Source organism: Ascaphus truei, unplaced genomic scaffold (assembly GCF_040206685.1).
Source record: "Ascaphus truei isolate aAscTru1 unplaced genomic scaffold, aAscTru1.hap1 HAP1_SCAFFOLD_97, whole genome shotgun sequence".
NCBI lineage: Eukaryota > Metazoa > Chordata > Amphibia > Anura > Ascaphidae > Ascaphus > Ascaphus truei.
Window position 1 is genome coordinate 1,159,490 of NW_027457309.1, and position 26,878 is coordinate 1,186,367.

The 26,878-nt window shown below is 30.9% G+C and overlaps 14 non-coding genes across 14 annotated transcripts; all 14 read left to right on the plus strand.

Annotated features, from left to right (window-relative positions):
• The first annotated feature begins 303 nt into the window (after positions 1-303).
• Positions 304-389, plus strand: TRNAL-AAG (transfer RNA leucine (anticodon AAG)). The gene has a single exon. It is a non-coding gene; the product is annotated as a tRNA-Leu (tRNA).
• A 610-nt stretch (positions 390-999) lies between these two features.
• On the plus strand, positions 1,000-1,081 carry TRNAL-AAG (transfer RNA leucine (anticodon AAG)). Its single transcript has one exon. It is a non-coding gene; the product is annotated as a tRNA-Leu (tRNA).
• Positions 1,082-2,193: 1,112 nt separating this feature from the next.
• TRNAL-AAG (transfer RNA leucine (anticodon AAG)) lies at positions 2,194-2,279 on the plus strand. The gene has a single exon. It is a non-coding gene; the product is annotated as a tRNA-Leu (tRNA).
• A 3,242-nt stretch (positions 2,280-5,521) lies between these two features.
• Positions 5,522-5,603, plus strand: TRNAL-AAG (transfer RNA leucine (anticodon AAG)). The gene has a single exon. It is a non-coding gene; the product is annotated as a tRNA-Leu (tRNA).
• A 2,634-nt stretch (positions 5,604-8,237) lies between these two features.
• Positions 8,238-8,319, plus strand: TRNAL-AAG (transfer RNA leucine (anticodon AAG)). The gene has a single exon. It is a non-coding gene; the product is annotated as a tRNA-Leu (tRNA).
• Positions 8,320-10,951: 2,632 nt separating this feature from the next.
• TRNAL-AAG (transfer RNA leucine (anticodon AAG)) lies at positions 10,952-11,033 on the plus strand. Its single transcript has one exon. It is a non-coding gene; the product is annotated as a tRNA-Leu (tRNA).
• Positions 11,034-12,149: 1,116 nt separating this feature from the next.
• TRNAL-AAG (transfer RNA leucine (anticodon AAG)) lies at positions 12,150-12,231 on the plus strand. The gene has a single exon. It is a non-coding gene; the product is annotated as a tRNA-Leu (tRNA).
• A 1,108-nt stretch (positions 12,232-13,339) lies between these two features.
• Positions 13,340-13,421, plus strand: TRNAL-AAG (transfer RNA leucine (anticodon AAG)). Its single transcript has one exon. It is a non-coding gene; the product is annotated as a tRNA-Leu (tRNA).
• Positions 13,422-14,537: 1,116 nt separating this feature from the next.
• On the plus strand, positions 14,538-14,619 carry TRNAL-AAG (transfer RNA leucine (anticodon AAG)). The gene has a single exon. It is a non-coding gene; the product is annotated as a tRNA-Leu (tRNA).
• A 2,629-nt stretch (positions 14,620-17,248) lies between these two features.
• TRNAL-AAG (transfer RNA leucine (anticodon AAG)) lies at positions 17,249-17,330 on the plus strand. Its single transcript has one exon. It is a non-coding gene; the product is annotated as a tRNA-Leu (tRNA).
• Positions 17,331-19,456: 2,126 nt separating this feature from the next.
• Positions 19,457-19,538, plus strand: TRNAL-AAG (transfer RNA leucine (anticodon AAG)). Its single transcript has one exon. It is a non-coding gene; the product is annotated as a tRNA-Leu (tRNA).
• A 2,126-nt stretch (positions 19,539-21,664) lies between these two features.
• TRNAL-AAG (transfer RNA leucine (anticodon AAG)) lies at positions 21,665-21,746 on the plus strand. The gene has a single exon. It is a non-coding gene; the product is annotated as a tRNA-Leu (tRNA).
• A 1,900-nt stretch (positions 21,747-23,646) lies between these two features.
• Positions 23,647-23,728, plus strand: TRNAL-AAG (transfer RNA leucine (anticodon AAG)). Its single transcript has one exon. It is a non-coding gene; the product is annotated as a tRNA-Leu (tRNA).
• Positions 23,729-26,458: 2,730 nt separating this feature from the next.
• Positions 26,459-26,540, plus strand: TRNAL-AAG (transfer RNA leucine (anticodon AAG)). Its single transcript has one exon. It is a non-coding gene; the product is annotated as a tRNA-Leu (tRNA).
• The last annotated feature ends 338 nt before the right edge of the window (positions 26,541-26,878 follow it).

Consider the following 26,878-nt stretch of genomic DNA (forward strand, 5'->3'; position numbering starts at 1 on the left):
CAGAGAAGGGTGAAAACATCTGAAATGAAGTCACAACAAATGTAGGGCTTTTAAAACAAAATTTGGGGATAAAGTTTTGAACATCACAAGTAAATAGATAATCTTTCAGCTTTCTAATATATATATTATAAGCAGTTAAATAACAGTGGAAAGTAAAATTCTTCATGACAACAGTTGAGCCTCAAGCAATTTAAACAATTCGGTCATGCAAATACTGTAGAATGTTTTTACTTTGTTGATAAAACATTCAACTTTCTATGAAAAAGATTTTTTCCACCTCCCAATTTGTCACACAGATCAAGCGGCAGGTATCGTGGCCGAGCGGTCTAAGGCGCTGGATTAAGGCTCCAGTCTCTCAGGAGGCGGGGGTTCAAATCCCACCGCTGCCATTATTTTACTTTAGAGATGACATCTTTGTGAAGATATATTTTGTTTTTCATATAGACGTCATCTGTTTTGTGTACGTCTGATTTGGTGCTTTGATATATTGTAAACAGTGTATTTTGTAGTAGGTGACATTCTATTTCGATAACAATAAAATCTGTATGAAATCTTTAGCAAACATAGAATTACATGCCCATTTTCAAGACAAAATATAAATCATGCCTCTGTAATCTATGAAAAAAGGAGGCCTTGAAACTGAAACTATTCAAAAGTTAAAAAGAACTTGAGTTTGTGGCAGATATTAAAAAGCAGAGAAGGGTGAAAACATCTAAAATGAAGTCATAACAAATGTAGGGCTTTTAAAACAAAATTTGGGGATAAAGTTTTGAACATCACAAGTAAATAGATAATCTTTCAGCTTTCTAATATATATATTATAAGCAGTTAAATAACAGTGGAAATAAAATTCTTCATGACAACAGTTGAGCCTCAAGCAATTTAAACAATTCGGTCATGCAAATACTGTAGAATGTTTTTACTTTGTTGATAAAACATTCAACTTTCTACGAAAAAGATTTTTTCCACCTCCCAATTTGTCACACAAATCAAGCGGCAGGTAGAGTGGCCGAGCGGTCTAAGGCGATGGATTAAGGCTCCAGTCTCTCAGGAGGCGTGAGTTCAAATCCCACCGCTGCCATTTTTTTACTTTAGAGATGACATCTTTGTGAAGATATATTTTGTTTTTCACATAGACGTCATCTGTTTTGTGTACGTCTGATTTGGTGCTTTGATATATTGAAAACAGTGTATTTTGTAGTAGGTGACATTCTATTTCGATAACAATAAAATCTGTATGAAATCTTTAGCAAACATAGAATTACATGCCCATTTTCAAGACAAAATATAAATCATGCCTCTGTAATCTCTGAAAAAAGGAGGCCTTGAAACTGAAACTATTCAAAAGTTAAAAAGAACTTGATTTTGTGGCAGATATTAAAAAGCAGAGAAGGGTGAAAACATCTAAAATGAAGTCACAACAAATGTAGGGCTTTTAAAACAAAATTTGGGGATAAAGTTTTGAACATCACAAGTAAATAGATAACCTTTCAGCTTTCTAATATATAAATATATAAGCAGTTAAAAAACAGTGGAAATAAAATTCTTAATGACAACATTTGAGCCTCAAGCAATTTAAACAAGTTGCTCATGCAAATATTGTAGAATTGTTTTACTTTGTTGATAAAACATTCAACTTTCTACGAAAAAGATTTTTTCCACATCCCAATTTGTCACACAGATATTGAAAACAGTGTATTTTGTAGTAGGTGACGTTCTATTTCGATAACAATAAAATCTGTATGAAATCTTTAGCAAACGTAGAATTACATGCCCATTTTCAAGACAAAATATAAATCATGCCTCTGTAATCTCTGAAACAAGGAGGCATTGAAACTGAAAAAATTTCAAAAGTTAAAAAGAACTTGATTTTGTGGCAGATATTAAAAAGCAGAGAAGGGTGAAAACATCTAAAATGAAGTCACAACAAATGTAGGGCTTTTAAAACAAAATTTGGGGATAAAGTTTTGAACATCACAAGTAAATAGATAATCTTTCAGCTTTCTAATATATATATTATAAGCAGTTAAAAAACAGTGGAAAGTAAATTCTTCATGACAACAGTTGAGCCTCAAGCAATTTAAACAATTCGGTCATGCAAATACTGTAGAATGTTTTTACTTTGTTGATAAAACATTCAACTTTCTATGAAAAAGATTTTTTCCACCTCCCAATTTGTCACACAGATCAAGCGGCAGGTATCGTGGCCGAGCGGTCTAAGGCGCTGGATTAAGGCTCCAGTCTCTCAGGAGGCGGGGGTTCAAATCCCACCGCTGCCATTATTTTACTTTCAGCTTTCTAATATATATATTATAAGCAGTTAAAAAACAGTGGAAATAAAATTCTTAATGACAACAGTTGAGCCTCAAGCAATTTAAACAAGTTGGTCATGCAAATATTGTAGAATTGTTTTACTTTGTTGATAAAACATTCAACTTTCTACGAAAAAGATTTTTTCCACCTCCCAATTTGTCACACAGATATTGAAAACAGTGTATTTTGTAGTAGGTGACATTCTATTTCGATAACAATAAAATCTGTATGAAATCTTTAGCAAACATAGAATTACATGCCCATTTTCAAGACAAAATATAAATCATGCCTCTGTAATCTCTGAAGCAAGGAGGCATTGAAACTGAAAACTATTCAAAAGTTAAAAAGAACTTGAGTTTGTGGCAGATATTAAAAAGCAGAGAAGGGTGAAAACATCTAAAATGAAGTCACAACAAACGTAGGGCTTTCAAAACAAAATTTGGGGATAAAGTTTTGAACATCACAAGTAAATAGATAATCTTTCAGCTTTCTAATATATATATTATAAGCAGTTAAAAAACAGTGGAAATAAATTTCTAAATGACAACAATTGAGCCTCAAGCAATTTAAACAAGTTGGTCATGCAAATATTGTAGAATTGTTTTACTTTGTTGATAAAACATTCAACTTTCTACGAAAAAGATTTTTTCCACCTCCCAATTTGTCACACAGATATTGAAAACAGTGTATTTTGTAGTAGGTGACATTCTATTTCGATAACAATAAAATCTGTATGAAATCTTTAGCAAACATAGAATTACATGCCCATTTTCAAGACAAAATATAAATCATGCCTCTGTAATCTCTGAAGCAAGGAGGCATTGAAACTGAAAACTATTCAAAAGTTAAAAAGAACTTGATTTTGTGGCAGATATTAAAAAGCAGAGAAGGGTGAAAACATCTAAAATGAAGTCACAACAAATGTAGGGCTTTTAAAACAAAATTTGGGGATAAAGTTTTGAACATCACAAGTAAATAGATAACCTTTCAGCTTTCTAATATATTTATTATAAGCAGTTAAAAAACAGTGGAAATAAAATTCTTAATGACAACAGTTGAGCCTCAAGCAATTTAAACAAGTTGGTCATGCAAATATTGTAGAATTGTTTTACTTTGTTGATAAAACATTCAACTTTCTACGAAAAAGATTTTTTCCACCTCCCAATTTGTCACACAGATATTGAAAACAGTGTATTTTGTAGTAGGTGACATTCTATTTCGATAACAATAAAATCTGTATGAAATCTTTAGCAAACATAGAATTACATGCCCATTTTCAAGACAAAATATAAATCATGCCTCTGTAATCTCTGAAACAAGGAGGCCTTGAAACTAAAAACAATTCAAAAGTTAAAAAGAACTTGATTTTGTGGCAGATATTAAAAAGTAGAGAAGGGTGAAAACATCTAAAATGAAGTCACAACAAATGTAGGGCTTTTAAAACAAAATTTGGGGATAAAGTTTTGAACATCACAAGTAAATAGATAACCTTTCAGCTTTCTAATATATTTATTATAAGTAGTTAAAAAACAGTGGAAATAAAATTCTTCATGACAACAGTTGATCCTAAAGAAATTTAAACAATTCGGTCATGCAAATACTGTAGAATGTTTTTACTTTGTTGATAAAACATTCAACTTTCTACGAAAAAGATTTTTTCCACCTCCCAATTTGTCACACAGATATTGAAAACAGTGTATTTTGTAGTAGGTGACATTCTATTTCGATAACAATAAAATCTGTATGAAATCTTTAGCAAACATAGAATTACATGCCCATTTTCAAGACAAAATATAAATCATGCCTCTGTAATCTCTGAAGCAAGGAGGCATTGAAACTGAAAACTATTCAAAAGTTAAAAAGAACTTGATTTTGTGGCAGATATTAAAAAGCAGAGAAGGGTGAAAACATCTAAAATGAAGTCACAACAAATGTAGGGCTTTTAAAACAAAATTTGGGGATAAAGTTTTGAACATCACAAGTAAATAGATAACCTTTCAGCTTTCTAATATATTTATTATAAGCAGTTAAAAAACAGTGGAAATAAAATTCTTCATGACAACAGTTGAGCCTCAAGCAATTTAAACAATTCAGTCATGCAAATATTGTAGAATTGTTTTACTTTGTTGATAAAACATTCAACTTTCTACGAAAAAGATTTTTTCCACCTCCCAATTTGTCACACAGATATTGAAAACAGTGTATTTTGTAGTAGGTGACATTCTATTTCGATAACAATAAAATCTGTATGAAATCTTTAGCAAACATAGAATTACATGCCCATTTTCAAGACAAAATATAAATCATGCCTCTGTAATCTCTGAAACAAGGAGGCCTTGAAACTAAAAACAATTCAAAAGTTAAAAAGAACTTGATTTTGTGGCAGATATTAAAAAGTAGAGAAGGGTGAAAACATCTAAAATGAAGTCACAACAAATGTAGGGCTTTTAAAACAAAATTTGGGGATAAAGTTTTGAACATCACAAGTAAATAGATAACCTTTCAGCTTTCTAATATATTTATTATAAGTAGTTAAAAAACAGTGGAAATAAAATTCTTCATGACAACAGTTGATCCTAAAGAAATTTAAACAATTCGGTCATGCAAATACTGTAGAATGTTTTTACTTTGTTGATAAAACATTCAACTTTCTACGAAAAAGATTTTTTCCACCTCCCAATTTGTCACACAGATATTGAAAACAGTGTATTTTGTAGTAGGTGACATTCTATTTCGATAACAATAAAATCTGTATGAAATCTTTAGCAAACATAGAATTACATGCCCATTTTCAAGACAAAATATAAATCATGCCTCTGTAATCTCTGAAGCAAGGAGGCATTGAAACTGAAAACTATTCAAAAGTTAAAAAGAACTTGAGTTTGTGGCAGATATTAAAAAGCAGAGAAGGGTGAAAACATCTAAAATGAAGTCACAACAAATGTAGGGCTTTTAAAACAAAATTTGGGGATAAAGTTTTGAACATCACAAGTAAATAGATAACCTTTCAGCTTTCTAATATATTTATTATAAGCAGTTAAAAAACAGTGGAAATAAAATTCTTCATGACTACAGTTGATCCTCAAGCAATTTAAACAATTCGGTCATGCAAATACTGTAGAATGTTTTTACTTTGTTGATAAAACATTCAACTTTCTACGAAAAAGATTTTTTCCACCTCCCAATTTGTCACACAGATCAAGCGGCAGGTAGCGTGGCCGAGCGGTCTAAGGCGCTGGATTAAGGCTCCAGTCTCTCAGGAGGCGTGGGTTCAAATCCCACCGCTGCCATTATTTTACTTTAGAGATGACATCTTTGTGAAGATATATTTTGTTTTTCACATAGACGTCATCTGTTTTGTGTACGTCTGATTTGGTGCTTTGATATATTGAAAACAGTGTATTTTGTAATAGGTGACATTCTATTTTGATAACAATAAAATCTGTATGAAATCTTTAGCAAACATAGAATTACATGCCCATTTTCAAGACAAAATATAAATCATGCCTCTGTAATCTCTGAAGCAAGGAGGCATTGAAACTGAAAACTATTCAAAAGTTAAAAAGAACTTGATTTTGTGGCAGATATTAAAAAGCAGAGAAGGGTGAAAACATCTAAAATGAAGTCACAACAAATGTAGGGCTTTTAAAACAAAATTTGGGGATAAAGTTTTGAACATCACAAGTAAATAGATAACCTTTCAGCTTTCTAATATATTTATTATAAGCAGTTAAAAAAACAGTGGAAATAAAATTCTTAATGACAACAGTTGAGCCTCAAGCAATTTAAACAAGTTGGTCATGCAAATATTGTAGAATTGTTTTACTTTGTTGATAAAACATTCAACTTTCTACGAAAAAGATTTTTTCCACCTCCCAATTTGTCACACAGATATTGAAAACAGTGTATTTTGTAGTAGGTGACATTCTATTTCGATAACAATAAAATCTGTATGAAATCTTTAGCAAACATAGAATTACATGCCCATTTTCAAGACAAAATATAAATCATGCCTCTGTAATCTCTGAAACAAGGAGGCCTTGAAACTAAAAACAATTCAAAAGTTAAAAAGAACTTGATTTTGTGGCAGATATTAAAAAGTAGAGAAGGGTGAAAACATCTAAAATGAAGTCACAACAAATGTAGGGCTTTTAAAACAAAATTTGGGGATAAAGTTTTGAACATCACAAGTAAATAGATAACCTTTCAGCTTTCTAATATATTTATTATAAGTAGTTAAAAAACAGTGGAAATAAAATTCTTCATGACAACAGTTGATCCTAAAGAAATTTAAATAATTCGGTCATGCAAATACTGTAGAATGTTTTTACTTTGTTGATAAAACATTCAACTTTCTACGAAAAAGATTTTTTCCACCTCCCAATTTGTCACACAGATATTGAAAACAGTGTATTTTGTAGTAGGTGACATTCTATTTCGATAACAATAAAATCTGTATGAAATCTTTAGCAAACATTGAATTACATGCCCATTTTCAAGACAAAATATAAATCATGCCTCTGTAATCTCTGAAGCAAGGAGGCATTGAAACTGAAAACTAATCAAAAGTTAAAAAGAACTTGAGTTTGTGGCAGATATTAAAAAGCAGAGAAGGGTGAAAACATCTAAAATGAAGTCACAACAAATGTAGGGCTTTCAAAACAAAATTTGGGGATAAAGTTTTGAACATCACAAGTAAATAGATAATCTTTCAGCTTTCTAATATATATATATTATAAGCAGTTAAAAAACAGTGGAAATAAAATTCTTAATGACAACAGTTGAGCCTCAAGCAATTTAAACAAGTTGGTCATGCAAATATTGTAGAATTGTTTTACTTTGTTGATAAAACATTCAACTTTCTACGAAAAAGATTTTTTCCACCTCCCAATTTGTCGCACAGATATTGAAAACAGTGTATTTTGTAGTAGGTGACATTCTATTTCGATAACAATAAAATCTGTATGAAATCTTTAGCAAACATAGAATTACATGCCCATTTTCAAGACAAAATATAAATCATGCCTCTGTAATCTCTGAAACAAGGAGGCCTTGAAACTGAAAACAATTCAAAAGTTAAAAAGAACTTGATTTTGTGGCAGATATTAAAAAGCAGAGAAGGGTGAAAACATCTAAAATGAAGTCACAACAAATGTAGGGCTTTTAAAACAAAATTTGGGGATAAAGTTTTGAACATCACACGTAAATAGATAACCTTTCAGCTTTCTAATATATTTATTATAAGCAGTTAAAAAACAGTGGAAATAAAATTCTTAATGACAACAGTTGAGCCTCAAGAAATTTAAACAAGTTGGTCATGCAAATATTGTAGAATTGTTTTACTTTGTTGATAAAACATTCAACTTTCTACGAAAAAGATTTTTTCCACCTCCCAAATTGTCACACAGATATTTAAAACAGTATATTTTGTAGTAGGTGACATTCTATTTCGATAACAATAAAATCTGTATGAAATCTTTAGCAAACATTGAATTACATGCCCATTTTCAAGACAAAATATAAATCATGCCTCTGTAATCTCTGAAGCAAGGAGGCATTGAAACTGAAAACTATTCAAAAGTTAAAAAGAACTTGAGTTTGTGGCAGATATTAAAAAGCAGAGAAGGGTGAAAACATCTAAAATGAAGTCACAACAAATGTAGGGCTTTTAAAACAAAATTTGGGGATAAAGTTTTGAACATCACAAGTAAATAGATAACCTTTCAGCTTTCTAATATATTTATTATAAGCAGTTAAAAAACAGTGGAAATAAAATTCTTCATGACTACAGTTGATCCTCAAGCAATTTAAACAATTCGGTCATGCAAATACTGTAGAATGTTTTTACTTTGTTGATAAAACATTCAACTTTCTACGAAAAAGATTTTTTCCACCTCCCAATTTGTCACACAGATCAAGCGGCAGGTAGCGTGGCCGAGCGGTCTAAGGCGCTGGATTAAGGCTCCAGTCTCTCAGGAGGCGTGGGTTCAAATCCCACCGCTGCCATTATTTTACTTTAGAGATGACATCTTTGTGAAGATATATTTTGTTTTTCACATAGACGTCATCTGTTTTGTGTACGTCTGATTTGGTGCTTTGATATATTGAAAACAGTGTATTTTGTAGTAGGTGACATTCTATTTCGATAAACAATAAAATCTGTATGAAATCTTTAGCAAACATAGAATTACATGCCCATTTTCAAGACAAAATATAAATCATGCCTCTGTAATCTCTGAAGCAAGGAGGCATTGAAACTGAAAACTATTCAAAAGTTAAAAAGAACTTGAGTTTGTGGCAGATATTAAAAAGCAGAGAAGGGTGAAAACATCTAAAATGAAGTCATAACAAATGTAGGGCTTTCAAAACAAAATTTGGGGATAAAGTTTTGAACATCACAAGTAAATAGATAACCTTTCAGCTTTCTAATATATTTATTATAAGCAGTTAAAAAACAGTGGAAATAAAATTCTTAATGACAACAGTTGAGCCTCAAGCAATTTAAACAAGTTGGTCATGCAAATATTGTAGAATTGTTTTACTTTGTTGATAAAACATTCAACTTTCTACGAAAAAGATTTTTTCCACCTCCCAATTTGTCACACAGATATTGAAAACAGTGTATTTTGTAGTAGGTGACATTCTATTTCGATAACAATAAAATCTGTATGAAATCTTTAGCAAACATAGAATTACATGCCCATTTTCAAGACAAAATATAAATCATGCCTCTGTAATCTCTGAAACAAGGAGGCCTTGAAACTAAAAACAATTCAAAAGTTAAAAAGAACTTGATTTTGTGGCAGATATTAAAAAGTAGAGAAGGGTGAAAACATCTAAAATGAAGTCACAACAAATGTAGGGCTTTTAAAACAAAATTTGGGGATAAAGTTTTGAACATCACAAGTAAATAGATAACCTTTCAGCTTTCTAATATATTTATTATAAGTAGTTAAAAAACAGTGGAAATAAAATTCTTCATGACAACAGTTGATCCTAAAGAAATTTAAACAATTCGGTCATGCAAATACTGTAGAATGTTTTTACTTTGTTGATAAAACATTCAACTTTCTACGAAAAAGATTTTTTCCACCTCCCAATTTGTCACACAGATATTGAAAACAGTGTATTTTGTAGTAGGTGACATTCTATTTCGATAACAATAAAATCTGTATGAAATCTTTAGCAAACATAGAATTACATGCCCATTTTCAAGACAAAATATAAATCATGCCTCTGTAATCTCTGAAACAAGGAGGCCTTGAAACTGAAAACAATTCAAAAGTTAAAAAGAACTTGAGTTTGTGGCAGATATTAAAAAGCAGAGAAGGGTGAAAACATCTAAAATGAAGTCACAACAAATGTAGGGCTTTCAAAACAAAATTTGGGGATAAAGTTTTGAACATCACAAGTAAATAGATAATCTTTCAGCTTTCTAATATATATATTATAAGCAGTTAAAAAACAGTGGAAATAAAATTCTTAATGACAACAGTTGAGCCTCAAGCAATTTAAACAAGTTGGTCATGCAAATATTGTAGAATTGTTTTACTTTGTTGATAAAACATTCAACTTTCTACGAAAAAGATTTTTTCCACCTCCCAATTTGTCACACAGATATTGAAAACAGTGTATTTTGTAGTAGGTGACATTCTATTTCGATAACAATAAAATCTGTATGAAATCTTTAGCAAACATTGAATTACATGCCCATTTTCAAGACAAAATATAAATCATGCCTCTGTAATCTCTGAAGCAAGGAGGCATTGAAACTGAAAACTAATCAAAAGTTAAAAAGAACTTGAGTTTGTGGCAGATATTAAAAAGCAGAGAAGGGTGAAAACATCTAAAATGAAGTCACAACAAATGTAGGGCTTTCAAAACAAAATTTGGGGATAAAGTTTTGAACATCACAAGTAAATAGATAATCTTTCAGCTTTCTAATATATATATTATAAGCAGTTAAAAAACAGTGGAAATAAAATTCTTAATGACAACAGTTGAGCCTCAAGCAATTTAAACAAGTTGGTCATGCAAATATTGTAGAATTGTTTTACTTTGTTGATAAAACATTCAACTTTCTACGAAAAAGATTTTTTCCACCTCCCAATTTGTCGCACAGATATTGAAAACAGTGTATTTTGTAGTAGGTGACATTCTATTTCGATAACAATAAAATCTGTATGAAATCTTTAGCAAACATAGAATTACATGCCCATTTTCAAGACAAAATATAAATCATGCCTCTGTAATCTCTGAAGCAAGGAGGCATTGAAACTGAAAACTATTCAAAAGTTAAAAAGAACTTGAGTTTGTGGCAGATATTAAAAAGCAGAGAAGGGTGAAAACATCTAAAATGAAGTCACAACAAATGTAGGGCTTTTAAAACAAAATTTGGGGATAAAGTTTTGAACATCACAAGTAAATAGATAACCTTTCAGCTTTCTAATATATTTATTATAAGCAGTTAAAAAACAGTGGAAATAAAATTCTTCATGACTACAGTTGATCCTCAAGCAATTTAAACAATTCGGTCATGCAAATACTGTAGAATGTTTTTACTTTGTTGATAAAACATTCAACTTTCTACTAAAAAGATTTTTTCCACCTCCCAATTTGTCACACAGATCAAGCAGTAGGTAGCGTGGCCGAGCGGTCTAAAGCGCTGGATTAAGGCTCCAGTCTCTCAGGAGGCGTGGGTTCAAATCCCACCGCTGCCATTATTTTACTTTAGAGATGACATCTTTGTGAAGATATATTTTGTTTTTCACATAGACGTCATCTGTTTTGTGTACGTCTGATTTGGTGCTTTGATATATTGAAAACAGTGTATTTTGTAATAGGTGACATTCTATTTTGATAACAATAAAATCTGTATGAAATCTTTAGCAAACATAGAATTACATGCCCATTTTCAAGACAAAATATAAATCATGCCTCTGTAATCTCTGAAGCAAGGAGGCATTGAAACTGAAAACTATTCAAAAGTTAAAAAGAACTTGATTTTGTGGCAGATATTAAAAAGCAGAGAAGGGTGAAAACATCTAAAATGAAGTCACAACAAATGTAGGGCTTTTAAAACAAAATTTGGGGATAAAGTTTTGAACATCACAAGTAAATAGATAACCTTTCAGCTTTCTAATATATTTATTATAAGCAGTTAAAAAACAGTGGAAATAAAATTCTTAATGACAACAGTTGAGCCTCAAGCAATTTAAACAAGTTGGTCATGCAAATATTGTAGAATTGTTTTACTTTGTTGATAAAACATTCAACTTTCTACGAAAAAGATTTTTTCCACCTCCCAATTTGTCACACAGATATTGAAAACAGTGTATTTTGTAGTAGGTGACATTCTATTTCGATAACAATAAAATCTGTATGAAATCTTTAGCAAACATAGAATTACATGCCCATTTTCAAGACAAAATATAAATCATGCCTCTGTAATCTCTGAAACAAGGAGGCCTTGAAACTAAAAACAATTCAAAAGTTAAAAAGAACTTGATTTTGTGGCAGATATTAAAAAGCAGAGAAGGGTGAAAACATCTAAAATGAAGTCACAACAAATGTAGGGCTTTTAAAACAAAATTTGGGGATAAAGTTTTGAACATCACAAGTAAATAGATAATCTTTCAGCTTTCTAATATATATATTATAAGCAGTTAAAAAACAGTGGAAATAAAATTCTTAATGACAACAGTTGATCCTAAAGCAATTTAAACAATTCGGTCATGCAAATACTGTAGAATGTTTTTACTTTGTTGATAAAACATTCAACTTTCTACGAAAAAGATTTTTTCCACCTCCCAATTTGTCGCACAGATCAAGCAGCAGGTAGCGTGGCCGAGCGGTCTAAGGCGCTGGATTAAGGCTCCAGTCTCTCAGGAGGCGTGGGTTCAAATCCCACCGTTGCCATTATTTTACTTTAGAGATGACATCTTTGTGAAGATATATTTTGTTTTTCACATAGACGTCATCTGTTTTGTGTACGTCTGATTTAGTGCGTTGATATATTGAAAACAGTGTATTTTGTAGTAGGTGACATTCTATTTCGATAACAATAAAATCTGTATGAAATCTTTAGCAAACATAGAATTACATGCCCATTTTCAAGACAAAATATAAATCATGCCTCTGTAATCTCTGAAGCAAGGAGGCATTGAAACTGAAAACTATTCAAAAGTTAAAAAGAACTTGAGTTTGTGGCAGATATTAAAAAGCAGAGAAGGGTGAAAACATCTAAAATGAAGTCATAACAAATGTAGGGCTTTCAAAACAAAATTTGGGGATAAAGTTTTGAACATCACAAGTAAATAGATAATCTTTCAGCTTTCTAATATATATATTATAAGCAGTTAAAAAACAGTGGAAATAAAATTCTTCATGACAACAGTTGAGCCTCAAGCAATTTAAACAAGTTGGTCATGCAAATATTGTTTTACTTTGTTGATAAAACATTCAACTTTCTACGAAAAAGATTTTTTCCACCTCCCAATTTGTCACACAGATATTTAAAACAGTATATTTTGTAGTAGGTGACATTCTATTTCGATAACAATAAAATCTGTATGAAATCTTTAGCAAACATTGAATTACATGCCCATTTTCAAGACAAAATATAAATCATGCCTCTGTAATCTCTGAAGCAAGGAGGCATTGAAACTGAAAACTATTCAAAAGTTAAAAAGAACTTGAGTTTGTGGCAGATATTAAAAAGCAGAGAAGGGTGAAAACATCTAAAATGAAGTCACAACAAATGTAGGGCTTTTAAAACAAAATTTGGGGATAAAGTTTTGAACATCACAAGTAAATAGATAACCTTTCAGCTTTCTAATATATTTATTATAAGCAGTTAAAAAACAGTGGAAATAAAATTCTTCATGACTACAGTTGATCCTCAAGCAATTTAAACAATTCGGTCATGCAAATACTCTAGAATGTTTTTACTTTGTTGATAAAACATTCAACTTTCTACGAAAAAGATTTTTTCCACCTCCCAATTTGTCACACAGATCAAGCGGCAGGTAGCGTGGCCGAGCGGTCTAAGGTGCTGGATTAAGGCTCCAGTCTCTCAGGAGGTGTGGGTTCAAATCCCACCGCTGCCATTATTTTACTTTAGAGATGACATCTTTGTGAAGATATATTTTGTTTTTCACATAGACGTCATCTGTTTTGTGTACGTCTGATTTGGTGCTTTGATATATTGAAAACAGTGTATTTTGTAATAGGTGACATTCTATTTTGATAACAATAAAATCTGTATGAAATCTTTAGCAAACATAGAATTACATGCCCATTTTCAAGACAAAATATAAATCATGCCTCTGTAATCTCTGAAGCAAGGAGGCATTGAAACTGAAAACTATTCAAAAGTTAAAAAGAACTTGAGTTTGTGGCAGATATTAAAAAGCAGAGAAGGGTGAAAACATCTAAAATGAAGTCACAACAAATGTAGGGCTTTCAAAACAAAATTTGGGGATAAAGTTTTGAACATCACAAGTAAATAGATAATCTTTCAGCTTTCTAATATATATATTATAAGCAGTTAAAAAACAGTGGAAATAAAATTCTTAATGACAACAGTTGAGCGTCAAGAAATTTAAACAAGTTGGTCATGCAAATATTGTAGAATTGTTTTACTTTTTTGATAAAACGTTCAACTTTCTACGAAAAAGATTTTTTCCACCTCCCAATTTGTCACACAGATATTGAAAACAGTGTATTTTGTAGTAGGTGACATTCTATTTCGATAACAATAAAATCTGTATGAAATCTTTAGCAAACATAGAATTACATGCCCATTTTCAAGACAAAATATAAATCATGCCTCTGTAATCTCTGAAACAAGGAGGCCTTGAAACTGAAAACAATTCAAAAGTTAAAAAGAACTTGAGTTTGTGGCAGATATTAAAAAGCAGAGAAGGGTGAAAACATCTAAAATGAAGTCACAACAAATGTAGGGCTTTTAAAACAAAATTTGGGGATAAAGTTTTGAACATCACAAGTAAATAGATAACCTTTCAGCTTTCTAATATATTTATTATAAGCAGATAAAAAACAGTGGAAATAAAATTCTTCATGACAACAGTTGATCCTCAAGCAATTTAAACAATTCGGTCATGCAAATACTGTAGAATGTTTGTACTTTGTTGATAAAACATTCAACTTTCTACGAAAAAGATTTTTTCCACCTCTCAATTTGTCACACAGATCAAGTGGCAGGTAGCGTGGCCGAGCGGTCTAAGGCGCTGGATTAAGGCTCCAGTCTCTCAGGAGGCGTGGGTTCAAATCCCACCGCTGCCATTATTTTACTTTAGAGATGACATCTTTGTGAAGATATATTTTGTTTTTCACATAGACGTCATCTGTTTTGTGTACGTCTGATTTGGTGCTTTGATATATTGAAAACAGTGTATTTTGTAATAGGTGACATTCTATTTTGATAACAATAAAATCTGTATGAAATCTTTAGCAAACATAGAATTACATGCCCATTTTCAACACAAAATATAAATCATGCCTCTGTAATCTCTGAAGCAAGGAGGCATTGAAACTGAAAACTATTCAAAAGTTAAAAAGAACTTGAGTTTGTGGCAGATATTAAAAGCAGAGAAGGGTGAAAACATCTAAAATGAAGTCACAACAAATGTAGGGATTTCAAAACAAAATTTGGGGATAAAGTTTTGAACATCACAAGTAAATAGATAATCTTTCAGCTTTCTAATATATATATTATAAGCAGTTAAAAAACAGTGGAAATAAAATTCTTAATGACAACAGTTGAGCCTCAAGCAATTTAAACAAGTTGGTCATGCAAATATTGTAGAATTGTTTTACTTTGTTGATAAAACATTCAACTTTCTACGAAAAAGATTTTTTCCACCTCCCAATTTGTCGCACAGATATTGAAAACAGTGTATTTTGTAGTAGGTGACATTCTATTTCGATAACAATAAAATCTGTATGAAATCTTTAGCAAACATAGAATTACATGCCCATTTTCAAGACAAAATATAAATCATGCCTCTGTAATCTCTGAAACAAGGAGGCCTTGAAACTGAAAACAATTCAAAAGTTAAAAAGAACTTGATTTTGTGGCAGATATTAAAAAGCAGAGAAGGGTGAAAACATCTAAAATGAAGTCACAACAAATGTAGGGCTTTTAAAACAAAATTTGGGGATAAAGTTTTGAACATCACACGTAAATAGATAACCTTTCAGCTTTCTAATATATTTATTATAAGCAGTTAAAAAACAGTGGAAATAAAATTCTTAATGACAACAGTTGAGCCTCAAGAAATTTAAACAAGTTGGTCATGCAAATATTGTAGAATTGTTTTACTTTGTTGATAAAACATTCAACTTTCTACGAAAAAGATTTTTTCCACCTCCCAATTTGTCACACAGATATTTAAAACAGTATATTTTGTAGTAGGTGACATTCTATTTCGATAACAATAAAATCTGTATGAAATCTTTAGCAAACATTGAATTACATGCCCATTTTCAAGACAAAATATAAATCATACCTCTGTAATCTCTGAAGCAAGGAGGCATTGAAACTGAAAACTATTCAAAAGTTAAAAAGAACTTGAGTTTGTGGCAGATATTAAAAAGCAGAGAAGGGTGAAAACATCTAAAATGAAGTCACAACAAATGTAGGGCTTTCAAAACAAAATTTGGGGATAAAGTTTTGAACATCACAAGTAAATAGATAATCTTTCAGCTTTCTAATATATATATTATAAGCAGTTAAAAAACAGTGGAAATAAAATTCTTAATGACAACAGTTGAGCCTCAAGCAATTTAAACAAGTTGGTCATGCAAATATTGTAGAATTGTTTTACTTTGTTGATAAAACATTCAACTTTCTACGAAAAAGATTTTTTCCACCTCCCAATTTGTCGCACAGATATTGAAAACAGTGTATTTTGTAGTAGGTGACATTCTATTTCGATAACAATAAAATCTGTATGAAATCTTTAGCAAACATAGAATTACATGCCCATTTCAAGACAAAATATAAATCATGCCTCTGTAATCTCTGAAACAAGGAGGCCTTGAAACTGAAAACAATTCAAAAGTTAAAAAGAACTTGATTTTGTGGCAGATATTAAAAAGCAGAGAAGGGTGAAAACATCTAAAATGAAGTCACAACAAATGTAGGGCTTTTAAAACAAAATTTGGGGATAAAGTTTTGAACATCACACGTAAATAGATAACCTTTCAGCTTTCTAATATATTTATTATAAGCAGTTAAAAAACAGTGGAAATAAAATTCTTAATGACAACAGTTGAGCTTCAAGAAATTTAAACAAGTTGGTCATGCAAATATTGTAGAATTGTTTTACTTTGTTGATAAAACATTCAACTTTCTACGAAAAAGATTTTTTCCACCTCCCAATTTGTCACACAGATATTTAAAACAGTATATTTTGTAGTAGGTGACATTCTATTTCGATAACAATAAAATCTGTATGAAATCTTTAGCAAACATTGAATTACATGCCCATTTTCAAGACAAAATATAAATCATGCCTCTGTAATCTCTGAAGCAAGGAGGCATTGAAACTGAAAACTATTCAAAAGTTAAAAAGAACTTGAGTTTGTGGCAGATATTAAAAAGCAGAGAAGGGTGAAAACATCTAAAATGAAGTCACAACAAATGCAGGGCTTTCAAAACAAAATTTGGGGATAAAGTTTTGAACATCACAAGTAAATAGATAATCTTTCAGCTTTCTAATATATATATTATAAGCAGTTAAAAAACAGTGGAAATAAAATTCTTCATGACAACAGTTGATCCTCAAGCAATTTAAACAATTCGGTCATGCAAATACTGTAGAATGTTTTTACTTTGTTGATAAAACATTCAACTTTCTACGAAAAAGATTTTTTCCACCTCCTAATTTGTCACACAAATCAAGCAGCAGGTAGCGTGGCCGAGCGGTCTAAGGCGCTGGATTAAGGCTCCAGTCTCTCAGGAGGCGTGGGTTCAAATCCCACCGCTGCCATTATTTTACTTTAGAGATGACATCTTTGTGAAGATATATTTTGTTTTTCACATAGACGTCATCTGTTTTGTGTACGTCTGATTTGGTGCTTTGATATATTGAAAACAGTGTATTTTGTAATAGGTGACATTCTATTTTGATAACAATAAAATCTGTATGAAATCTTTAGCAAACATAGAATTACATGCCCATTTTCAAGACAAAATATAAATCATGCCTCTGTAATCTCTGAAGCAAGGAGGCATTGAAACTGAAAACTATTCAAAAGTTAAAAAGAACTTGATTTTGTGGCAGATATTAAAAAGCAGAGAAGGGTGAAAACATCTAAAATGAAGTCACAACAAATGTAGGGCTTTTAAAACAAAATTTGGGGATAAAGATTTGAACATCACAAGTAAATAGATAACCTTTCAGCTTTCTAATATATTTATTATAAGCAGTTAAAAAACAGTGGAAATAAAATTCTTAATGACAACAGTTGAGCCTCAAGCAATTTAAACAAGTTGGTCATGCAAATATTGTAGAATTGTTTTACTTTGTTGATAAAACATTCAACTTTCTACGAAAAAGATTTTTTCCACCTCCCAATTTGTCACACAGATATTGAAAACAGTGTATTTTGTAGTAGGTGACATTCTATTTCGATAACAATAAAATCTGTATGAAATCTTTAGCAAACATTGAATTACATGCCCATTTTCAAGACAAAATATAAATCATGCCTCTGTAATCTCTGAAGCAAGGAGGCATTGAAACTGAAAACTATTCAAAAGTTAAAAAGAACTTGAGTTTGTGGCAGATATTAAAAAGCAGAGAAGGGTGAAAACATCTAAAATGAAGTCACAACAAATGTAGGGCTTTCAAAACAAAATTTGGGGATAAAGTTTTGAACATCACAAGTAAATAGATAATCTTTCAGCTTTCTAATATATATATTATAAGCAGTTAAAAAACAGTGGAAATAAAATTCTTAATGACAACAGTTGAGCCTCAAGCAATTTAAACAAGTTGGTCATGCAAATATTGTAGAATTGTTTTACTTTGTTGATAAAACATTCAACTTTCTACGAAAAAGATTTTTTCCACCTCCCAATTTGTCGCACAGATATTGAAAACAGTGTATTTTGTAGTAGGTGACATTCTATTTCGATAACAATAAAATCTGTATGAAATCTTTAGCAAACATAGAATTACATGCCCATTTTCAAGACAAAATATAAATCATGCCTCTGTAATCTCTGAAACAAGCAGGCCTTGAAACTGAAAACAATTCAAAAGTTAAAAAGAACTTGATTTTGTGGCAGATATTAAAAAGCAGAGAAGGGTGAAAACATCTAAAATGAAGTCACAACAAATGTAGGGCTTTTAAAACAAAATTTGGGGATAAAGTTTTGAACATCACACCTAAATAGATAACCTTTCAGCTTTCTAATATATTTATTATAAGCAGTTAAAAAACAGTGGAAATAAAATTCTTAATGACAACAGTTGAGCCTCAAGAAATTTAAACAAGTTGGTCATGCAAATATTGTAGAATTGTTTTACTTTGTTGATAAAACATTCAACTTTCTACGAAAAAGATTTTTTCCACCTCCCAATTTGTCACACAGATATTTAAAACAGTATATTTTGTAGTAGGTGACATTCTATTTCGATAACAATAAAATCTGTATGAAATCTTTAGCAAACATTGAATTACATGCCCATTTTCAAGACAAAATATAAATCATGCCTCTGTAATCTCTGAAGCAAGGAGGCATTGAAACTGAAAACTATTCAAAAGTTAAAAAGAACTTGAGTTTGTGGCAGATATTAAAAAGCAGAGAAGGGTGAAAACATCTAAAATGAAGTCACAACAAATGCAGGGCTTTCAAAACAAAATTTGGGGATAAAGTTTTGAACATCACAAGTAAATAGATAATCTTTCAGCTTTCTAATATATATATTATAAGCAGTTAAAAAACAGTGGAAATAAAATTCTTCATGACAACAGTTGATCCTCAAGCAATTTAAACAATTCGGTCATGCAAATACTGTAGAATGTTTTTACTTTGTTGATAAAACATTCAACTTTCTACGAAAAAGATTTTTTCCACCTCCTAATTTGTCACACAAATCAAGCAGCAGGTAGCGTGGCCGAGCGGTCTAAGGCGCTGGATTAAGGCTCCAGTCTCTCAGGAGGCGTGGGTTCAAATCCCACCGCTGCCATTATTTTACTTTAGAGATGACATCTTTGTGAAGATATATTTTGTTTTTCACATAGACGTCATCTGTTTTGTGTACGTCTGATTTGGTGCTTTGATATATTGAAAACAGTGTATTTTGTAATAGGTGACATTCTATTTTGATAACAATAAAATCTGTATGAAATCTTTAGCAAACATAGAATTACATGCCCATTTTCAAGACAAAATATAAATCATGCCTCTGTAATCTCTGAAGCAAGGAGGCATTGAAACTGAAAACTATTCAAAAGTTAAAAAGAACTTGATTTTGTGGCAGATATTAAAAAGCAGAGAAGGGTGAAAACATCTAAAATGAAGTCACAACAAATGTAGGGCTTTTAAAACAAAATTTGGGGATAAAGATTTGAACATCACAAGTAAATAGATAACCTTTCAGCTTTCTAATATATTTATTATAAGCAGTTAAAAAACAGTGGAAATAAAATTCTTAATGACAACAGTTGAGCCTCAAGCAATTTAAACAAGTTGGTCATGCAAATATTGTAGAATTGTTTTACTTTGTTGATAAAACATTCAACTTTCTACGAAAAAGATTTTTTCCACCTCCCAATTTGTCACACAGATATTGAAAACAGTGTATTTTGTAGTAGGTGACATTCTATTTCGATAACAATAAAATCTGTATGAAATCTTTAGCAAACATTGAATTACATGCCCATTTTCAAGACAAAATATAAATCATGCCTCTGTAATCTCTGAAGCAAGGAGGCATTGAAACTGAAAACTATTCAAAAGTTAAAAAGAACTTGAGTTTGTGGCAGATATTAAAAAGCAGAGAAGGGTGAAAACATCTAAAATGAAGTCACAACAAATGTAGGGCTTTCAAAACAAAATTTGGGGATAAAGTTTTGAACATCACAAGTAAATAGATAATCTTTCAGCTTTCTAATATATATATTATAAGCAGTTAAAAAACAGTGGAAATAAAATTCTTAATGACAACAGTTGAGCCTCAAGCAATTTAAACAAGTTGGTCATGCAAATATTGTAGAATTGTTTTACTTTGTTGATAAAACATTCAACTTTCTACGAAAAAGATTTTTTCCACCTCCCAATTTGTCGCACAGATATTGAAAACAGTGTATTTTGTAGTAGGTGACATTCTATTTCGATAACAATAAAATCTGTATGAAATCTTTAGCAAACATAGAATTACATGCCCATTTTCAAGACAAAATATAAATCATGCCTCTGTAATCTCTGAAACAAGCAGGCCTTGAAACTGAAAACAATTCAAAAGTTAAAAAGAACTTGATTTTGTGGCAGATATTAAAAAGCAGAGAAGGGTGAAAACATCTAAAATGAAGTCACAACAAATGTAGGGCTTTTAAAACAAAATTTGGGGATAAAGTTTTGAACATCACACCTAAATAGATAACCTTTCAGCTTTCTAATATATTTATTATAAGCAGTTAAAAAACAGTGGAAATAAAATTCTTAATGACAACAGTTGAGCCTCAAGAAATTTAAACAAGTTGGTCATGCAAATATTGTAGAATTGTTTTACTTTGTTGATAAAACATTCAACTTTCTACGAAAAAGATTTTTTCCACCTCCCAATTTGTCACACAGATATTTAAAACAGTATATTTTGTAGTAGGTGACATTCTATTTCGATAACAATAAAATCTGTATGAAATCTTTAGCAAACATTGAATTACATGCCCATTTTCAAGACAAAATATAAATCATGCCTCTGTAATCTCTGAAGCAAGGAGGCATTGAAACTGAAAACTATTCAAAAGTTAAAAAGAACTTGAGTTTGTGGCAGATATTAAAAAGCAGAGAAGGGTGAAAACATCTAAAATGAAGTCACAACAAATGTAGGGCTTTTAAAACAAAATTTGGGGATAAAGTTTTGAACATCACAAGTAAATAGATAACCTTTCAGCTTTCTAATATATTTATTATAAGCAGTTAAAAAACAGTGGAAATAAAATTCTTCATGACTACAGTTGATCCTCAAGCAATTTAAACAATTCGGTCATGCAAATATTGTAGAATTGTTTTACTTTGTTGATAAAACATTCAACTTTCTACGAAAAAGATTTTTTCCACCTCCCAATTTGTCGCACAGATCAAGCGGCAGGTAGCGTGGCCGAGCGGTCTAAGGCGCTGGATTAAGGCTCCAGTCTCTCAGGAGGCGTGGGTTCAAATCCCACCGTTGCCATTATTTTACTTTAGAGATGACATCTTTGTGAAGATATATTTTGTTTTTCACATAGACGTCATCTGTTTTGTGTACGTCTGATTTAGTGCGTTGATATATTGAAAACAGTGTATTTTGTAGTAGGTGACATTCTATTTCGATAACAATAAAATCTGTATGAAATCTTTAGCAAACACAGAATTACATGCCCATTTTCAAGACAAAATATAAATCATGCCTCTGTAATCTATGAAGCAAGGAGGCATTGAAACTGAAAACTATTCAAAAGTTAAAAAGAACTTGAGTTTGTGGCAGATATTAAAAAGCAGAGAAGGGTGAAAACATCTAAAATGAAGTCATAACAAATGTAGGGCTTTCAAAACAAAATTTGGGGATAAAGTTTTGAACATCACAAGTAAATAGATAATCTTTCAGCTTTCTAATATATATATTATAAGCAGTTAAAAAACAGTGGAAATAAAATTCTTAATGACAACAGTTGAGCCTCAAGCAATTTAAACAAGTTGGTCATGCAAATATTGTAGAATTGTTTTACTTTGTTGATAAAACATTCAACTTTCTACGAAAAAGATTTTTTCCACCTCCCAATTTGTCACACAGATATTGAAAACAGTGTATTTTGTAGTAGGTGACATTCTATTTCGATAACAATAAAATCTGTATGAAATCTGTAGCAAACATAGAATTACATGCCCATTTTCAAGACAAAATATAAATCATGCCTCTGTAATCTCTGAAGCAAGGAGGCATTGAAACTGAAAACTATTCAAAAGTTAAAAAGAACTTGAGTTTGTGGCAGATATTAAAAAGCAGAGAAGGGTGAAAACATCTAAAATGAAGTCATAACAAATGTAGGGCTTTCAAAACAAAATTTGGGGATAAAGTTTTGAACATCACAAGTAAATAGATAATCTTTCAGCTTTCTAATATATATATTATAAGCAGTTAAAAAACAGTGGAAATAAAATTCTTAATGACAACAGTTGAGCCTCAAGCAATTTAAACAAGTTGGTCATGCAAATATTGTAGAATTGTTTTACTTTGTTGATAAAACATTCAACTTTCTACGAAAAAGATTTTTTCCACCTCCCAATTTGTCACACAGATATTGAAAACAGTGTATTTTGTAGTAGGTGACATTCTATTTCGATAACAATAAAATCTGTATGAAATCTGTAGCAAACATAGAATTACATGCCCATTTTCAAGACAAAATATAAATCATGCCTCTGTAATCTCTGAAGCAAGGAGGCATTGAAACTGAAAACTATTCAAAAGTTAAAAAGAACTTGATTTTGTGGCAGATATTAAAAAGCAGAGAAGGGTGAAAACATCTAAAATGAAGTCACAACAAATGTAGGGCTTTTAAAACAAAATTTGGGGATAAAGTTTTGAACATCACAAGTAAATAGATAACCTTTCAGCTTTCTAATATATTTATTATAAGCAGTTAAAAAACAGTGGAAATAAAATTCTTCATGACAACAGTTGATCCTCAAGCAATTTAAACAATTCGGTCATGCCTCTGTAATCTCTGAAACAAGGAGGCATTGAAACTGAAAACAATTCAAAAGTTAAAAAGAACTTGATTTTGTGGCAGATATTAAAAAGCAGAGAAGGTGAAAACATCTAAAATGATGTCACAACAAATGTAGGGCTTTTAAAACAAAATTTGGGGATAAAGTTTTGAACATCACAAGTAAATAGATAATATATTTATTATAAGCAGTTAAAAAACAGTGGAAATAAAATTCTTCATGACAACAGTTGATCCTCAAGCAATTTAAACAATTCGGTCATGCAAATACTGTAGAATGTTTTTACTTTGTTGATAAAACATTCAACTTTCTACGAAAAAGATTTTTTCCACCTCCCAATTTGTCACACAGATCAAGCAGCAGGTAGCGTGGCCGAGCAGTCTAAGGCGCTGGATTAAGGCTCCAGTCTCTCAGGAGGCGTGGGTTCAAATCCCACCGCTGCCATTATTTTACTTTAGAGATGACATCTTTGTGAAGATATATTTTGTTTTTCACATAGACGTCATCTGTTTTGTGTACGTCTGATTTGGTGCTTTGATATATTGAAAACAGTGTATTTAGTAGTAGGTGACATTCTATTTCGATAACAATAAAATCTGTATGAAATCTTTAGCAAACATAGAATTACATGCCCATTTTCAAGACAAAATATAAATCATGCCTCTGTAATCTCTGAAGCAAGGAGGCATTGAAACTGAAAACTATTCAAAAGTTAAAAAGAACTTGAGTTTGTGGCAGATATTAAAAAGCAGAGAAGGGTGAAAACATCTAAAATGAAGTCACAACAAATGTAGGGCTTTTAAAACAAAATTTGGGGATAAAGTTTTGAACATCACAAGTAAATAGATAATCTTTCAGCTTTCTAATATATATATTATAAGCATTTAAAAAAACAGTGGAAATAAAATTCTTAATGACAACAGTTGAGCCTCAAGAAATTTAAACAAGTTGGTCATGCAAATATTGTAGAATTGTTTTACTTTGTTATAAAACATTCAACTTTCTACGAAAAAGATTTTTTCCACCTCCCAATTTGTCACACAGATATTGAAAACAGTGTATTTTGTAGTAGGTGACACTCTATTTCGATAACAATAAAATCTGTATGAAATCTTTAGCAAACATAGAATTACATGCCCATTTTCAAGACAAAATATAAATCATGCCTCTGTAATCTCTGAAACAAGGAGGCCTTGAAACTGAAAACAATTCAAAAGTTAAAAAGAACTTGAGTTTGTGGCAGATATTAAAAAGCAGAGAAGGGTGAAAACATCTAAAATGAAGTCACAACAAATGTAGGGCTTTCAAAACAAAATTTGGGGATAAAGTTTTGAACATCACAAGTAAATAGATAATCTTTCAGCTTTCTAATATATATATTATAAGCAGTTAAAAAACAGTGGAAATAAAATTCTTAATGACAACAGTTGAGCCTCAAGAAATTTAAACAAGTTGGTCATGCAAATATTGTAGAATTGTTTTACTTTGTTGATAAAACATTCAACTTTCTACGAAAAAGATTTTTTCCACCTCCCAATTTGTCACACAGATATTGAAAACAGTATATTTTGTAGTAGGTGACATTCTATTTCGATAACAATAAAATCTGTATGAAATCTTTAGCAAACATAGAATTACATGCCCATTTTCAAGACAAAATATAAATCATGCCTCTGTAATCTCTGAAGCAAGGAGGCATTGAAACTGAAAACTATTCAAAAGTTAAAAAGAACTTGAGTTTGTGGCAGATATTAAAAAGCAGAGAAGGGTGAAAACATCTAAAATGAAGTCACAACAAATGTAGGGCTTTCAAAACAAAATTTGGGGATAAAGTTTTGAACATCACAAGTAAATAGATAATCTTTCAGCTTTCTAATATATATATTATAAGTAGTTAAAAAACAGTGGAAATAAAATTCTTAATGACAAGAGTTGAGCCTCAAGCAATTTAAACAAGTTGGTCATGCAAATATTGTAGAATTGTTTTACTTTGTTGATAAAACATTCAACTTTCTACGAAAAAGATTTTTTCCACCTCCCAATTTGTCACACAGATATTGAAAACAGTGTATTTTGTAGTAGGTGACATTCTATTTCGATAACAATAAAATCTGTATGAAATCTTTAGCAAACATAGAATTACATGCCCATTTTCAAGACAAAATATAAATCATGCCTCTGTAATCTCTGAAACAAGGAGGCCTTGAAACTGAAAACAATTCAAAAGTTAAAAAGAACTTGAGTTTGTGGCAGATATTAAAAAGCAGAGAAGGGTGAAAACATCTAAAATGAAGTCACAACAAATGTAGGGCTTTCAAAACAAAATTTGGGGATAAAGTTTTGAACATCACAAGTAAATAGATAAACTTTCAGCTTTCTAATATATATATTATAAGCAGTTAAAAAACAGTGGAAATAAAATTCTTAATGACAACAGTTGAGCCTCAAGAAATTTAAACAAGTTGGTCATGCAAATATTGTAGAATTGTTTTACTTTGTTGATAAAACATTCAACTTTCTACGAAAAAGATTTTTTCCACCTCCCAATTTGTCACACAGATATTGAAAACAGTATATTTTGTAGTAGGTGACATTCTATTTCGATAACAATAAAATCTGTATGAAATCTTTAGCAAACATAGAATTACATGCCCATTTTCAAGACAAAATATAAATCATGCCTCTGTAATCTCTGAAGCAAGGAGGCATTGAAACTGAAAACTATTCAAAAGTTAATAAGAACTTGAGTTTGTGGCAGATATTAAAAAGCAGAGAAGGGTGAAAACATCTAAAATGAAGTCACAACAAATGTAGGGCTTTCAAAACAAAATTTGGGGATAAAGTTTTGAACATCACAAGTAAATAGATAATCTTTCAGCTTTCTAATATATATATTATAAGTAGTTAAAAAACAGTGGAAATAAAGTTCTTAATGACAACAGTTGAGCCTCAAGCAATTTAAACAAGTTGGTCATGCAAATATTGTAGAATTGTTTTACTTTGTTGATAAAACATTCAACTTTCTACGAAAAAGATTTTTTCCACCTCCCAATTTGTCACACAGATATTGAAAACAGTGTACTGTAGAATGTTTTTACTTTGTTGATAAAACATTCAACTTTCTACGAAAAAGATTTTTTCCACCTCCCAATTTGTCACACAAATCAAGCAGCAGGTAGCGTGGCCGAGCAGTCTAAGGCGCTGGATTAAGGCTCCAGTCTCTCAGGAGGCGTGGGTTCAAATCCCACCGCTGCCATTATTTTACTTTAGAGATGACATCTTTGTGAAGATATATTTTGTTTTTCACATAGACGTCATCTGTTTTGTGTACGTCTGATTTGGTGCTTTGATATATTGAAAACAGTGTATTTTGTAATAGGTGACATTCTATTTTGATAACAATAAAATCTGTATGAAATCTTTAGCAAACATAGAATTACATGCCCATTTTCAAGACAAAATATAAATCATGCCTCTGTAATCTCTGAAGCAAGGAGGCATTGAAACTGAAAACTATTCAAAAGTTAAAAAGAACTTGAGTTTGTGGCAGATATTAAAAAGCAGAGAAGGGTGAAAACATCTCAAATGAAGTCA